This window comes from Mesoplodon densirostris, chromosome 5 (assembly GCF_025265405.1).
Source record: "Mesoplodon densirostris isolate mMesDen1 chromosome 5, mMesDen1 primary haplotype, whole genome shotgun sequence".
Classification (NCBI taxonomy): Eukaryota; Metazoa; Chordata; class Mammalia; order Artiodactyla; family Ziphiidae; genus Mesoplodon; species Mesoplodon densirostris.
This window is the reverse complement of record NC_082665.1, coordinates 56,831,481-56,847,027: the sequence shown is the minus strand read 5'-3', so window position 1 is coordinate 56,847,027 and position 15,547 is coordinate 56,831,481. Positions and strand designations below refer to the sequence as shown.

General features: G+C 38.5%; 1 pseudogene; it reads right to left on the bottom strand.

The window, feature by feature from the left end:
* Window positions 1-6,707: 6,707 nt before the first annotated feature.
* Window positions 6,708-6,938, bottom strand: LOC132491127 (small nuclear ribonucleoprotein G-like; annotated as a pseudogene).
* Window positions 6,939-15,547: the final 8,609 nt, after the last annotated feature.

The window sequence follows — 15,547 nt, the reverse complement described above, 5'->3', positions numbered from 1 at the left end:
CTTAATACAAAATAAATGGTTAGCGGAGGGGAGGGGGTGGGGTGTGGGTGAAATGTGTGAAGGGGGATAATTGTATGGTAATGATGGTAATTAAACTTATATCAGTTTTGTAGTGTACACAAATATCAAATTACTATGTTGTACACCTGTAACATAACATTATATACCAATTTTACCTCAATATAAAAAAATGTTTGTTAGAATACACCAGTGAAGCCATCTAGTCCTGGACTTTTGTTTGTTGGGAAGTCTTTGATTATGATTCAATCTCCTTACTAGTAATCATGAAAAAAAAAGATAAATGATGGAGAGCCCACAGTTAAAGTGACTTGAATCCCAGTGATTGCTATGCTCTGTCCTCACCATCCTCAATGTTGCCTGATGCCTTAAGTACCGATGGGAATGTCTGGATTCTGTACTTAGGTTTACCAAAAAGTGACTGTTACTGCTGCTTCAGGTACTAGCTATATAGGATGTAATTTGTTTTTATTTTAGTTAATAGATTTTTGTCTTTTTAGCAGTTTTAAGCTTTCAGAAACATTGAGCAGAAAGTACAGAATTCTCAAATACCACCCCTCCTCCCCACCCCATTTCCTCTACTATCAACATCCTGCACCCGAGTGGCACAGTTGTTGAACCTACATTGACCCATCATTGTCACCCAAAGCCCATAGTTTATATAAGGGTTCATTCTTTGTGTTGTACACTCTATGGGTTTTGACCAATGTATAATGACATACTCATCATTTTAGTGTCATACAAAATAGTTTCACTGTGCTATAAAAATGTTCTATGCTCCACCTATTTAATGCTTTCTCCCCCCAACTCCAGACCACTGATCTTCTTCCTGTCACCATAGCTTTGCCTCTTTACAGAATGTCATACAGTTGGAATCATACAGTAGCCTTTTCAGATTGACTTCTTTCACAACAGAAAATGTATTTAACATTCTTTCATGTTTTTTCATGGCTGGATTGCCCACTTTTTAATGTTGAATACTCCATTATTTGGATGTACCATAATTTATCCATTCACATATTGAAGGCCACCTTGGTTGCTTCCAAGTTTTGGCAATTATGAATAAAGCTGCTATAAACATTTGTGTGCAGGTTTTTGTGTGAACATACATTTTCAACTCATTTGGATAAATATCAAGGAACATGATTTCTGAATCATAAGAGTATGTTTAGTTTTATAAGAAACTGCCAAACTATCTTCCAAAATGGCTGTACCATTTTGCCTTCCCACCAGCAATGAATGAGAGTTCCTTCTGCTCCACATCCTTATTAGCATTTAGGGTTGTCAGTGCTTTGGATTTGGGCCATTCTATCTTATTTTTAAAATAAATTTATTTATTTTATTTATTTATTTTTGGCTGCGTTGGGTCTTCATTGCTGCACGCAGGCTTTCTTTAATTGCGGCAAGTGGGGGCTACTCCTTGTTGCAGTGCGCGGGCTTCTCATTGCGGTGGCTTCTTTTTGTTAATTTTTTTAGATTAATTAGTATATTTAGAAAATTGATATTCAACGTGATTGATATAGATGGATTAAGATCTGTATTTGTTTTCATCACCCTCTTTTTGAATTTTTTGTCTTCCCCTCTTTCTCATTTTAGTTGAACATTTTATATGACTCCATTTTTTTCCCCTCTCCTGTATATCAATTACACTTTCACTACTGTTTTTTCTTTGTGTGTGCTTGCCCTTGAGTTTGCTATGGTTACTAGCAATCAAGTTCTTTTTCTTTTTTTTTCTTTTTTAAATATAAGTCATTTTTTAAAAATGGAATTTATTTATTATTTCTTTTTGGCTACGTTGGGTCTTTGCTGCTGTGTGTGGGCTTTCTCTAGTTGCGGCGAGCAGGGGCTACTCTTTGTTGCAGTGTGCAGGTTTCTTATTGCGGTGGCTTCTCTTGCTGCAGAGCATGGGCTCTAGGCACACGGGCTTCAGTAGTTGTGGCACACAGGCTCAGTAGTTGTAGCTTGCGGGCTCTAGAGCTCAGGCTCAGTAGTTGTGGCACGTGGGCTTAGTTGATCCGTGGCATGTGGGATCTTCCTGGACCAGGGCTCAAAGCCATGTCCCCTGCATTGGCAGGCAGATTCTTAACCACTGTGCCACCAGGGAAGTCCCCAGGCTCTTTTTCAAATAACAATATAGCAATTCACAAGTATTGCAAGTGCCTTGTAATATAGTATTTCCAACTCCTACTTCTCCCTTATAACATTGCTGTCATTCATTTTATTTATCCATTTATTTATTTATTAATTTGCAAGAGATTTGTAAAACAATGTTACCCTTCTGACTAAATTTCTTTTATGAAAATATATTATTTTCCATAAAGATATTTATGTTAACATGTAATGGGTTTATTATTTTTAGTGAAAAAATATTTTAAAAAGTTACTCAGTTTTAATGTCTAATCTGGCAAATATTGAAAGACAAACAAAATCTCAATAATTCTCAATAATTTTTAAGAGTGTGAAGGAGTTCCAAGACCAAAACGGTTGAGAATAGTTGATCTAGTCCAACCCTCTCTCTCTTGTTCCCCCAATTTTTAGAGGCTTGGAGTGGGAAGGGGCCATTCCCAGGGAGATTGTGGCTGTGGTCCTGACACTCCATATTTGGTGAAAGCCTTTGAAAAAGATACCTCCTCTCCGGTGTATTCACTCTCTCTTCATTGGATCCTTATCTGGATTTAAATGTCTTTGAACATTTTTTAAAAAGGCCTTTCTCTATACGTATACCTCCTTCCACCTTACAATTGCTAAGTCATTGTAACAAACTTCTTGAAGAAATTGTTAACACTCATATCCCTACTTTCTCATCTTTCACTCACTCATTCAATATGTATTTATTGATAGCTATGTACCTACCATATACAGTTTTAGGTGCTCATAACACAACAATGAATTAAACAAAATCCTTGTTCTTTTAAATCTTACATTCTAGTGAGGGTAGACATGTCCAGAAAAATTGTCCAGAACTTGTAAATGGGCAGAAGAGGATTACTGGGTGATCTTTCATTGTAGTGCTGGGGTATACCTTTGATTGACTTTATATTGATTAAGCTATCTTACAAGTTTGTAGGGGTAGAGGCTAACTGGTAGAAAACTGATAGCAATGCAAATAATTCTTGTCTGAGAACAATGCAAATACTTCCTATTCCTAGTAATGCAAATGGATTTTGTCTAGTAAAGATGGAATTCATTTCCATCTGGTAGAAGAAATAACTCCCAGAATTACAGTTTTTTGCTTCATAGGATATTAGTATTGTTGTAACTATTAGCAAATTCATTTCAGTATTCCTTTGGCTGATAATCTAAATCTCTGAAACTCAAATTCTCATTTGAACAAATCTTACCTACCATCTTACTGGTTCCCTCATCATTTAAGATAATAATGGATGAGTAGTTTATTATGATGAATAAAATCTTTGTCATGTGTTCATTATTTATTTTTATGAAATATGTTTTCAACCTTTTGAAAATTATTTAGCAGACTAAAAGAAAATAAAATACATATCAGGTGGTAATAAGTCAAAAGAATAAAACAGGGCAAAAGGACAGCTATTAACTGGTGGTGTAGTATGGTACTGTTTTAGATAGGGCCAGTCAAGTCCTGCACTACTCTCTCTTAACTGTAAGTGGAATCCATTCTCTCCTCTCCATCTTCACTGCCACCACACTAATCCAGACCATTACCTTCTCTCATCTGATCTCCTCGCCTTACTCCTACCTACTCTGATCATCAGCTATCAGATGATCATTTTTATAAACAATTATCTGATGTCCCTCTTTTCCACTGGCTCCCTGTGTGGAGTCAAGTTTTGTGGGGTCTAAACCTTACACAATTCGGGAGGCCCTCTTTGAGAAAAATAATGCAAAAATTAGGTACCGAGCCTTGAAAGGGGTAGTGCAAATGACTGGTTCTGAAACTTAAGCTTCATTACATTAGCTTCACTATAAATCTTCCTCTGCCTACAAGTCTAGCCTCCTTTTTCTCTACCTCAAGAACTTTCTCCGTACAATTTCTGCCCAGAAGGCTCTTCCCGTCCCCTTTTGCCTAGATAACTCTTGAAGTACTCAGCTCCCGATCCTCCCTGAAACCCCAACCGGATTAGGGACCTTTACAGCCTCTCCCAAGTCCAAGCATCCCAGCAGAGTCAGCTTTCTGTGCAAAAGATCCTTCAAAAGATCCCTGGCTGGGCGGGGTTTGCACCTGAGATATGTCTGTGGGCGGAGCCCCAGGCGAGAGTGAGCCGTGGTCCTCTCCCCTTTACGTCCGGAGTGGGGCGCACCACTTCTCCGGAACCTGCACGGCTCCCGTTGCGGTTCCGGACGGAATTACTGGGCGGCGCACGCCGACTTGGCTGCGCAGGTAGTGAGAGTGCTCGGGTCATGCGGAAGCGTATGGACTTCGCGACGGTCCCGCGGTGACATAAGAAGTGGGTAAGATCCAGTGACAGCAGCCTCTTGCCGCCGCCCCTCGGGAAACTTCTCCAGCCCTTCCAATCACTTTCCTCACCCTCCTCTGAAAATTTTCTAACATTTTTTGCGAGACAGATCTACTGGTGACCAATGCCCTCAGTTTTTGTCTGAGAAAGTATTTCTTCACTTTTGAAGGATAATTTTGCCAAACATAACATTCTAAGTTTTTTTTCCCCTTAGATACTTTAAATATCGCTTCACTCTTTTCTTGCTTGCATGTTTCCCGAAGAGAAGCCATAAATTTCCCTTTTCTTCTCCAGACCTTCATTAGGAAAACATTAAAGCACACTGAAGGGGCTTCCCTGGTTGTGCGGTGGTTGAGAGTCCGCCTGCCGATGCAGGGAACACGGGTTCGTGCCCCGGTCCGGGAGGATCCTACATGCCGTGGGGCGGCTGGGCCCGTGAGCCATGGCCGCTGAGCCTGCGCGTCCGGAGCCTGTGCTCCGCAACGGGAGAGGCCACAGCAGTGAAAGGCCCGCGTACCGCAAAAATAAATAAATAAATAAATAAAGAATCTGCCTGCCAAAGCAGGGGACACGGGTTTGAGCCCTGGTCGGGGAAGATCCCACATGCTGTGGAGCAACTAAGCCCGTGCACCACAACTACTGAGCCTTCGCTCTAGAGCCCATTCTCTGAAACAAAGAGAAGCCAACACAATGAGAAGCCCGCGCACCACAAAGAAGAGGAGCCCCTGCTCTCCGCAACTAGAGAAAGACCGCGCAGCAACAAAGACCCAACGCAGCCAAAAATAAATAAATAAATTTATAAAAAAAAAACCACACTGAAGAACTGAAGAAAATACAATGAATACCTGTATTCCCTCTACCTAAATGTGTGTTAATATTTTTCTAAAGTTGACATATTATATCATATATAATTTTTTTACTAAATTATTTAAAAGTTGTAGAGATCAAAACCAGAGTTTTTCAGATTTTCACATTTGTTCAAAATGTTTCTAAACAAAATCCAGTCAATGTTTACACATTATATTTGGTTATTAAAACTTTTTCAGGATCAATTCCCCCATTACTTTCTTCATTACTTTTTTTTTTTTGGCCCTGCCTTGTGGCTTGTGGGATCTTAGTTCCCCTATCAGGGATTGAAACTGTGCCCTGGGCAGTGAAAGAAGGGAAACCTAGCCACTGGACCACCAGGGAATTCCCAATTACAATTTTTTTTTTGAAGAGTCTAAGCCAGTTGTTTTGCAGAAGGTCCTACTTTTTTTTAATTAATTTATTTTTGGCTGCGTTGGATCTTTGTTGGTGCACGCAGGCTTTCTCTACTTGTGGGGAGTAGGGGCTACTCTTTGTTGTGGTGCGAGGGCTTCTCATCGTGGTGGCTTCTCTTGTTGCGGAGCATGGGCTCTAGGGCACGTGGGCTTCAGTAATTGTGGTGCACGGGCTCAGTAGTTGTGGCTCACGGGCTCTAGAGCGCAGGCTCAGTAGTTGTGGTGCATGGGCTTAGTTGCTCCACGGCATGTGGGATCTTCCCGGACCAGGGCTTGGACCCATGTCCCCTGCACTGGCAGGTGGATTCTTAACCACTGTGCCACCAGGGAAGCCCCCTCCTTTTTTTTTTTAAAGTATAGTTGATTTATAGTATTTCAGGTATACAGCAAAGTGATTCAGTTATAGGTATACATATACATACATATACTTTTTCAGATTCTTTTCCACTGTACTTTTTTTTTTTTTTTTTTTTTTTTTTTTTTTGCGGTATGCGGGCCTCTCACTGTTGTGGCCTCTCCTGTTGCGGAGCACAGGCTCCGGACGCGCAGGCTCAGCGGCCATGGCTCACGGGCCCAGCCGCTCCGCGGCATATGGGATCCTCCCAGACCGGGGCACGAACCCGTATCCCCTGCATCGGCAGGCGGACTCTCAACCACTTGCGCCACCAGGGAGGCCCTCCACTGTACATTTTTATAAGATATTAAATATAGTTCCCTGTGCTATACAGTAGGTCCTTGTTGTTTATGTATTTTATATATTTTATATATAGTAGTGTGTAATTGTTAATCCCAAATTCCCAATTTATCCCTCCCCCCCTTTGGCAACCATAAGTTTGTTTTCTTTTTGTTTGTTTGTTTGTTTTGGACTATTACAAAAGTTTATTTAGCAAAAAAGTTCAGTAAGAAAATGTACATGACTCAGATTTTATCATAGTAAAATGTGGAGAGGGGACACGTAGAAGCAGTTGATTTCTCTGGTGAACACAGCCATTGTTCATACTTTTTCCAAGGCTTCTAACATGATGATACTATTTCCTCGTATTACCACCATTCCAGTATTGTTCTGTTGCTCACTAGTTGCCATCTCCACACATTCATCTATCACAAGATTCATAAAGGGATCTAATCCCTACAGTATTCCTTGGACGTGTCTGCCACCATTTAATTTTTATGATAACTTCTTGTCCATAAATTTCTTCAACTCGGGAGGGTGAGCTTTGCTCATGATGTCTACTCAGCAGGCTCAAAGATGCCTCCAAACAGAATTCGAGTCATCCCTCATGCTCCAGCAGTAGCAATGTTTGTTTTCTATGTCTGTGAGTCTATTTCTGTTTTGTAAATAAGTTCATTTGTATCATTTTTTAGATATAAGTGATATGATATTTGTCTTTGTCTAATATACTTCATTTAGTATGATAATCTCTAGGTCCATCCATGTTCCTGCAAATAGCATTATTTCTTTCTTTTTTATGGTTGAGTAATATTCCATTGTGTGTGTGTGTGTGTATTATATATATATATATAATATATATATATATTATATATATGCCACATTTTCTTTATCTATTAATCTGTCGGTGGACATTTAGGTTGTTTCCACATCTTGGCTATTGTAAATAGTGCTGCTATGAACACTGGGGTGTGGGTATCTTTTCCAACTAGAGCTTTTGTCTTTTCTGGATATATGCCCGGGAGTAGGTTTGTTGGATGATATGGCAACTCTATTTTTAGTTTTGTAAGGAACCTCCATACTGTTCTCCATAGTGGAGCAACATTTACATTCCCAGCAACAGTGTAGGAGGGTTCCCTTTTCTCCATACCCTCTCCAGCATTTATTATTTGTAAACTTTTTTTTTTCCATGCCATGCAGCTTGTGGGATCTTAGTTCCCTGAAGTTCCCTGAGCAGGGATTGAACCCTGGCCCCGGTAATGAAATTGCTGAGTCCTAACCACTGGATCACCAGGGAATTCCATATTTGTATACTTTTTGCTGATGGTCATTCTGACCACTGTAAGTTGGTACCTCACTGTAGTTTTAATTTGTATCTCTCTAATAATTAGTGATGTTGAGCATCTTTTCATGTGCCTTTTGGCCATCTGTGTGTCTTCTTTGGAGAAGTGTCTGCTTAGGTCTTCTGCTCATTTTTTTGATTGAGTTGTTTGTTTTTTTGATATTGAGGTTTATGAACTGTTTGTATATTTTGGAAATTAATCTCTTGCCACTCCTATCCTTTGCAAATATTTTCTCCCATTCTGTAGCTTGTCCTTTAGTTTTGTTTATGGTTTCCTTTGTTGTGCAAAAGCTTTTAAGTTTAATTAGGTTCACCCCCTTTCTTTTTTGCTTTTGTTTCCATTACTCTAAGAGATGGGTCCAATGAAATATTGCTGTGATTTATGTCAAAGAGTGTTCTACCTATGTTTTCTTCTAAGAGTTTTATAGTATCTGTTCTCACATTTAGATCTTTAATCCATTTTGAGTTTATTTTTCTATATGGTGTTAGAAGATGTTTTAATTTCATTTGTTTACATGTAGCTGTCCAGCTTTTCCAGCACCACTTGTTGAGGAGGCTGTCTTTTCTCCATTGTATATTTTTGCCTCCTTTGTCATAGATTAATTGACTATAAGTGTGTGGGTTTATTTCTGGGCTTCCTGTCCTGTTCCATTGATCTATGTGTCTGCTTTTGTGCCAGTATCATACTGTTTTGATTACTATAGCATTGTAGTCTGAAGTCAGGGATTCCTCCAGCCATGTTCTTCTTTCTCAGGTTGTTTTGTCTGTTCAGGTTCTTTTGTGTTTCCATACAAATTTCAAAATTTTTTGTTCTAGTTCTATGAAAAATGCCATTGGTAATTTGATAGGGAATGCATTGAATCTGTAGATTGCCTTGGGTAGTATGGTCATTTTAATGATACTGATTCTTTCAATCCAAGAACATGGTATATCTTTCCATCTGTTTGTGTTGTCTTCAATTTCTTTCATCAGTGTCTTATATTTTTTGGGGTACAGGTCTTTTACCTCCTTAGGTATGTTTATTCCTAGGTATTTTTATTCTTTTTGATGTGATGGTAAGTGGGATTGTTTCCTTAATTTCTCTTTCTGATAGTTCATTGTTAGTGTATAGAAATGCAATAGATTTCTGTATATTAATTTTGTATCCTGAAACTTTACCGAATTCATTGATGAGCTCTAGTAGTTTTCTGGTAGTGTCTTTAGGATTTTCTATGTATAGCATCATGTCATCTGCAAAGAGTGACAGTTTTACTTCTTCTTTTCCAGTTTGAATTTCTTTTATTTCTTTTTCTTCTCTGATTGCCATGGCAAGGACTTCCAAAACTATGTTGAATAAAAGTGGTGAGAGTGGACATTCTTGTCTTGTTCCTGATCTTAAAGGAAATGCTTTCAGGTTTTCACTGTTGAGTATGATGTTAGCTATGGGTTTGTCATATTTGGCCTTTATTATGTTGAGGTATTTTCCCACTATGGGTCCTACATTCTGAGTGAGAAGATATTACTCCCTTTACCTTACTCTTTTTTTTTCTATTATAAAATGATTACATGCTCATTATATTCAAAAAAGAAACATAGAAAGAAAAAACTGTATATCTGAACTTCCAAGAGACAATAAGTAATCATATATTAATGGAAGGGTCAGTTCATCAAGAAGATATAACAATTATATCTGTACCAAGCACAAGCCCAGAAACGTATGACTCAAATAGAATTGAAAGATTAAATAGACAGTTCCACAATATTTGGAAATTTCAATACCCCACTTTCCATAATATATAGATAACAGAAGTTCAGTAAGGAAATAGGAAACTTAAATAATACCATAAACCAACTAGACCTAACAGATGTCTGTAGAATACCCCAAAACAACAGAATACACATTCTTCTCTAGTATACCTAAAACATTTTCCAGGATAGACAATATATTAGGCTACAAAACAAGTCTCAGTAAGTTTTAAAAAATTGGAATCATGCAGCGTATTTTTTCTGACCAAAATAGAATGAAGAAATCAATAGAATCAATAATAGAAGGAAATAGAGCAGTTATAAATGAAATCAATAATATAAGAAGAAATAACTGAAGGAAAGCTAGAAAACTCACATCTATGTGGAAATTAAACAACACAATTTAAAATAACCAATGGAGGGACTTCCCTGGTCATCCAGCGGTAAAGCATCTGCCTTACAATGCAGGGGATGCATGTTCAATCTCTGGTCAGGGAACTAAGATCCCACAAGCCACAGGGAAACTAAGCCCATGTGCCACAACTACTGAGCTCATGTGCCTCAACTAGAGAGCCTGCATGGCACAAACTACAGAGCCCACACGCTCTGGAACCCACATGCCACAGCTACAGAGCCCACATGCCCTGGAACCTGCACTCCACAACTAGAGAGAGAAAACCTGCACACCAGAGCTAGAGAGACACCCACGCAATGAGAGAGAAGCCCGCATGCCTCAATTAAAGATCCCGCAAGCCTCAATGAAGATCCTGCATGCCACAACTAAGACCCAATGCAGCCAAAAAATAAATAAATAATAAATAAATCTTTAAAAAAATAACAGAAAATAACCAATGGATCAAAGAATAAATCACAAGGGAAATTAGAAAATACTTAGAGATTAATGAGAATGAAAATGCAACATACCAAAACTCATGGATGTAGTGAAAGCAGTGCTCATGGGTAAATTTTTTTTTTTTTTTTTTTTGCGGTATGCGGGCCTCTCACTGTTGTGGCCTCTCCTGTTGTGGAGCACAGGCTCTGGACGCACAGGCTCAGCGGCCATGGCTCACGGGCCTAGCCGCTCCGCGGCATGTGGGATCCTCCCGGACCAGGGCACGAATCCGTGTTCCCTGCATTGGCAGGCGGACTCTCAACCACTGTGCCACCAGGGAAGCCCCATGGGTAAATTTTTACAGTAAGTGTCTACATTTAAAAAGAAGAAAGATCTCAAATCAATAACCTAGCTGTATACCTTAACAAACCAGAAAAAGAACTAAACCTAAAGTTAGGAGATGGAGGAAATGATAAGTATTAGAGCAGATATAAATGAAATCAATAATAGGAAAACAATGGAATTAATGAAACCAGAAGTTCTTTGAAAATATCAAGAAAATTGAGAAACCTTTAGCTAGATTAAAAAACAAAACAAAAAAACCTCAAATACTAAAATTGGAAATGAAAGGCGGGCATTGTCAATTTTACATAAATAAAAAGGATAATTAAGAAAATATTGTGAATAGCTGTATACCAAGAAATCGTATAAGTTGGATGAAATGGAAATATTCATAGAAACCCATAAACTACCAAAACTGACTCAAGAAAAACATAATAAGTCAATAACAAGGAGACTGAATCAGTAATCAAAACCTCCCAACAAAGAGAAGCTCAGGACCAGATGGCTTCACTGCTGAATTCTATCCAACATTTAAAGAAGAATTAATACCAGTCTTTCTCAAAGTCTTTCTAACTTGTTCTAGGAGGCCAGCATTACCCTCATACCAGAACCAAAGACACTATAAGAAAATGATAGACCAATGTACCTTGTGAATATAGATAGCAAAATCCTGAACAAAAATACTAAAAAGAAGGTGAATTCAATGACATATTAAAAGAATTATACACTATTACCAAGTGGGATTTATCCCTGTGACACAAGGGTGGTTCAACATGAAAATCAGTGCAATATATCCATTAATAGAAAGAAGGAAAAAAACACATAATTGTTTCAGAAGAAACATTTAAGAAAATCTAACACCATTTCATGATGAAAACATTGAATAATCGAGGAGTAGAAGGGAACTTCCTCAACATGATAAAGGTCATATATGCAAAGCCCACAACTAACATCATTCTCAGTGGTGAAAAGCTGAGTTTTTCCCCTAAAGTCAGGAACAAGGCAAGAATGCCCATTTTTACCACTTCTTTTCAACATGGTGCTAGAGGTTCTAGCCAGAGAAGTTAGGCAAGAAAAAAAGAAAGAAACATAACCTTACTTCAAAAGGCAGAAATAAAGTTATGTCTATACACACGACATGATGTTACATATAGAAAACTCTAAATCATCCATCAAAAAACTATTAGAGCTAATTATAGGATTTCCCTGGTGGTCCAGTGGTTAAGACTCCGCACTTCCATGGTAGGGGCACAGGTTCGATCCCTGGTTGGGGAATTAAGATCCCACAGGCCATGTGGTGTGGCCAAACCCCCCCCCCCCACAAAACTATTAGAGCTAATTATATTTGCAGAATATAAAAATCAACACAAAAATCAGTTGTATTTCTTTATACTAGCAGTGATGATCTGAAAAGGAAAATAAGAAAATGATTCCATTTACAATAGCATCAAAAATAGCATAAAATACTAAAGAATAACCTTAACTAAGAAGGTACAAGACTTGTACACAGAAAACTATGAAACATTGCTGAAAGAAAGTACTTTTCCCCCTTAGTTAATTAGTGTTGTAAAATAAAACTGATCAGTTTCAAATGTAGAAACACACTTGTGTTTTTTATACTGCTAACTTATGATTCACTTTATGATTATATTTTATATGTTTTATTTGAAAAATTTTGTACCAAAGAAAAGTTGAAAGAATAGAAATAATTTACTATTTGTTAACATTTTGGCCATATTTGATAAACCTCTTTTTCTATTTGTTGTTGATTGGTTACCCTGCCAGATAAGTAGACACAGGAGTAAGCAGACACATTCTTGGTCCCTAAATACCTCAGCATGCATCTTCTAAGAATAAGGACATTCTTCTATGTAATCACAATATCATTATAAAACCTAAGAAATAGGGCTTCCCTGGTGGCACAGTGGTTGAGAGTCCACCTGCCAATGCAGGGGACACAGGTTCATGCCCCAGTCCGGGAAGATCCCACATGCCGTGGAGCGGCTAGGCCCGTGAGCCATGGCCACTGAGCCTGTGCGTCCGGAGCCTGTGCTCCGCAACGGAAGAGGCCACAACAGTGAGAGGCCTGCGTACCGCAAAAAAAAAAAAAAAAAAAAAAAAAAAACTAAGAAATATACAGCCGTTCCATAATAGCATTTAATGTCTAGTTCATATTCAAATATGCTTAATTGTCCCCAAAATATGTTTTGTAGTTTTCTTTGAAAAATCCAGGTTTCAATAGAGTCTTAGGCATTCTATTTTTTTTTGTTTTTTGATTTTTTCTTGTGGTATAGTTGATTTATAATATTTTATTAGTTTCAGGTGTACAATATAGTGATTCAATATTTTTATAGATTACACTTCAGTTAAAGTTATTATAAAATAATGGCTATATTTCCCTGTACTATGCAATATATCTTTGTTGCATATTTATTTATTTATTTATTTATTTATTTATTTATTTATTTATTTATTTATTTACGGTATGGGGGCCTCTCACCGCTGTGGCCTCTCCCGTTGCATGGAGCACAGGCTCCAGACACACAGGCTTAGCGGCCATGGCCCACAGGCCCAGCCGCTCCGCGGCACATGGGATCCTCCCGGACCGGGGCACAAACCTGCGTCCCCTGCATCGGCAGGCGGACTCTCAACCACTGAGCCACCAGGGAAGCCCCATATTTATTTTATACATAGCAGTTTGTATCTCTAAATCCCATACCCCTACCTTGCCCCTCCCCATTTCCCTCTCCCAACTGGTAACCACTGTTTTATTCTCTATATCTATGAGTCTGTTTCTGTTTTGTTATATACATTTGTTTGTTTTATTTTTTAGATTCCACATATAAGTGATAACAGAGTATTCTCTGACTTATTTCACTAAGCATAATACTCTCAGTCCATCTACGTTGTTGCAAATGGCAGAACTTCATTCTTTTTTATGGCTGAATAGTATTCTTGTGTGTATGTATATGTAAATATACAACATATAGATATAACATCTTATTTATTTATTTGTCGAAGGACACTTAGATTGCTTCCATAGCTTGGCAGTTGTAAATGAACATTGGGGTACGTGTATCTTTTCAAAATAGTGTTTTCGTTTTCTTCAGATATATACCCAATGGTGGAATTGCTAGATCATATGGTAGTTCTATTTTTAGTTTTTTGAGGAACCCCTGTACTGTTTTCTACAGTGGCTGCACCAACTTACATTCCCACCACGGTGTATAAATGTTCTCTTTTCTCCACATCCTTGCCAACATTTGTTATCTGTAGACTTTTTGGTGATAGCCATTTTGACAGGTGTGAGATGATATGTCATTGTGTTTTTTTTAATAAATTAAAAAAATATTTATTTATTTATGTATTTATTTATCTTTGGCTGCATTGGGTCTTCGTTGCTGCATGCAGGCTTTCTCTAGTTGCAGTGAGCTGGGGCTACTCTTTGTTGTGGTGTGCGGGCTTCTCATTGCAGTGGCTTCTCTTGTTGCATAGCGTGGGCTCTAGGTGTGTGAGCTTCAGTAGTTGTGACACATGGGCTCAGTAGTTGTGGCTTGTAGGCTCTAGAGCACAGGCTCAGTAGTTGTGGCACACAGGCTTTGTTGCTCTGCAGCATGTGGGATCTTCCTGGACCAGGGCTCAAACCCATGTTCTCTGCATTCTCAGGTGGATTCTTAACCGCTGCACCACCAGGGAAGCCCCTGTCATTGTGGTTTTGATTTGCATTTCTCTGATGATTAGTAATGTTGAGCATTTTTTTTTTGCGGTACACGGGCCTCTCACTGTTGTGGCCTCTTCCGTTGCAGAGCACAGGCTCTGGATGTGCAGGCTCAGTGGCCATGGCTCACGGGCCTAGCTGCTCTGTGGCATGTGGGGTCTTCCCAGACCAGGGCACCAACCCATGTCCCCTGCATCGGCAGGCGGACTCTCAACCACTGCGCCACCATGGAAGCCCCGAGCATTTTTTCATGTGTCTGTTGGCCATCTGTATACCTTCTTGGAAGAATGTCTATTCAGGTCTGCTGCCTGAAATGGGCCTTTTAAAATCAGGCAGCTATACTTTATTTAGATGGATTTCATGTATGACTCTGAAGAGAATCTCTGCTACTTGCCAGTTTGAAAAAATCTAACTTAGATAAAATAAAATAAAATGCATTTGCAAATATTTGTCTTTATTTTATTTATTTTTAAAATTTTTGGCTGCACCCCACGGCATGCAGGACCTTAGTTCCCTGACCAGGGATCAAACCTGCATTGGAAGGTGGTGTCTTATCCACTGGACCACTGGGGAAGTCCCTGGCTTTATTTTAATTAAATATAAAGTGTAGGAGTGAAACACCTAATTTTGTTCAAGGCATGGTATTTCAATTTCATACAAATAAATATAATATATATCTTTTTAATCTAAAGCAAGAATGGGATTTAAAAAATAAAATTTCTGTTCAACACAGGTGATCAAAATTAATAAACTGCATATCCTTAGCTGAAGAAATAGTGACATGTAGATGAATCATCAGATCTTGTCCTTCTTGCTTAACAAACAGAGAAACAAATTGATAACATTGGTGTGTGTGAATTTCTCATGGGAAAATACCTGTTTTAAGTACTATAGCTATTATAAGGCACATTGGCTAGAACTTGGCTATTTGATGGAATTCTGAGCTTTCAAGTTGAATTTCAATCTTGAATGTATGTCTGTTTCAGGAAAGATGGAGAGAAACTTTGGGGTGAAATGTATAATGAAAAGTATAATGTAGAGATCTAAGAGGAAACAAATCTTAATACATAAACTTAAGAGAAAGAGGCTTTGCTGAGAGATGTAGGGAATATGTTGCTGGTGAATGTGATCCAAAAATTTAGACACACTTGATGCTACTGGAGAATTGGCAGTGAGCTAATGATTGTTAGTGCCCCATTATTATC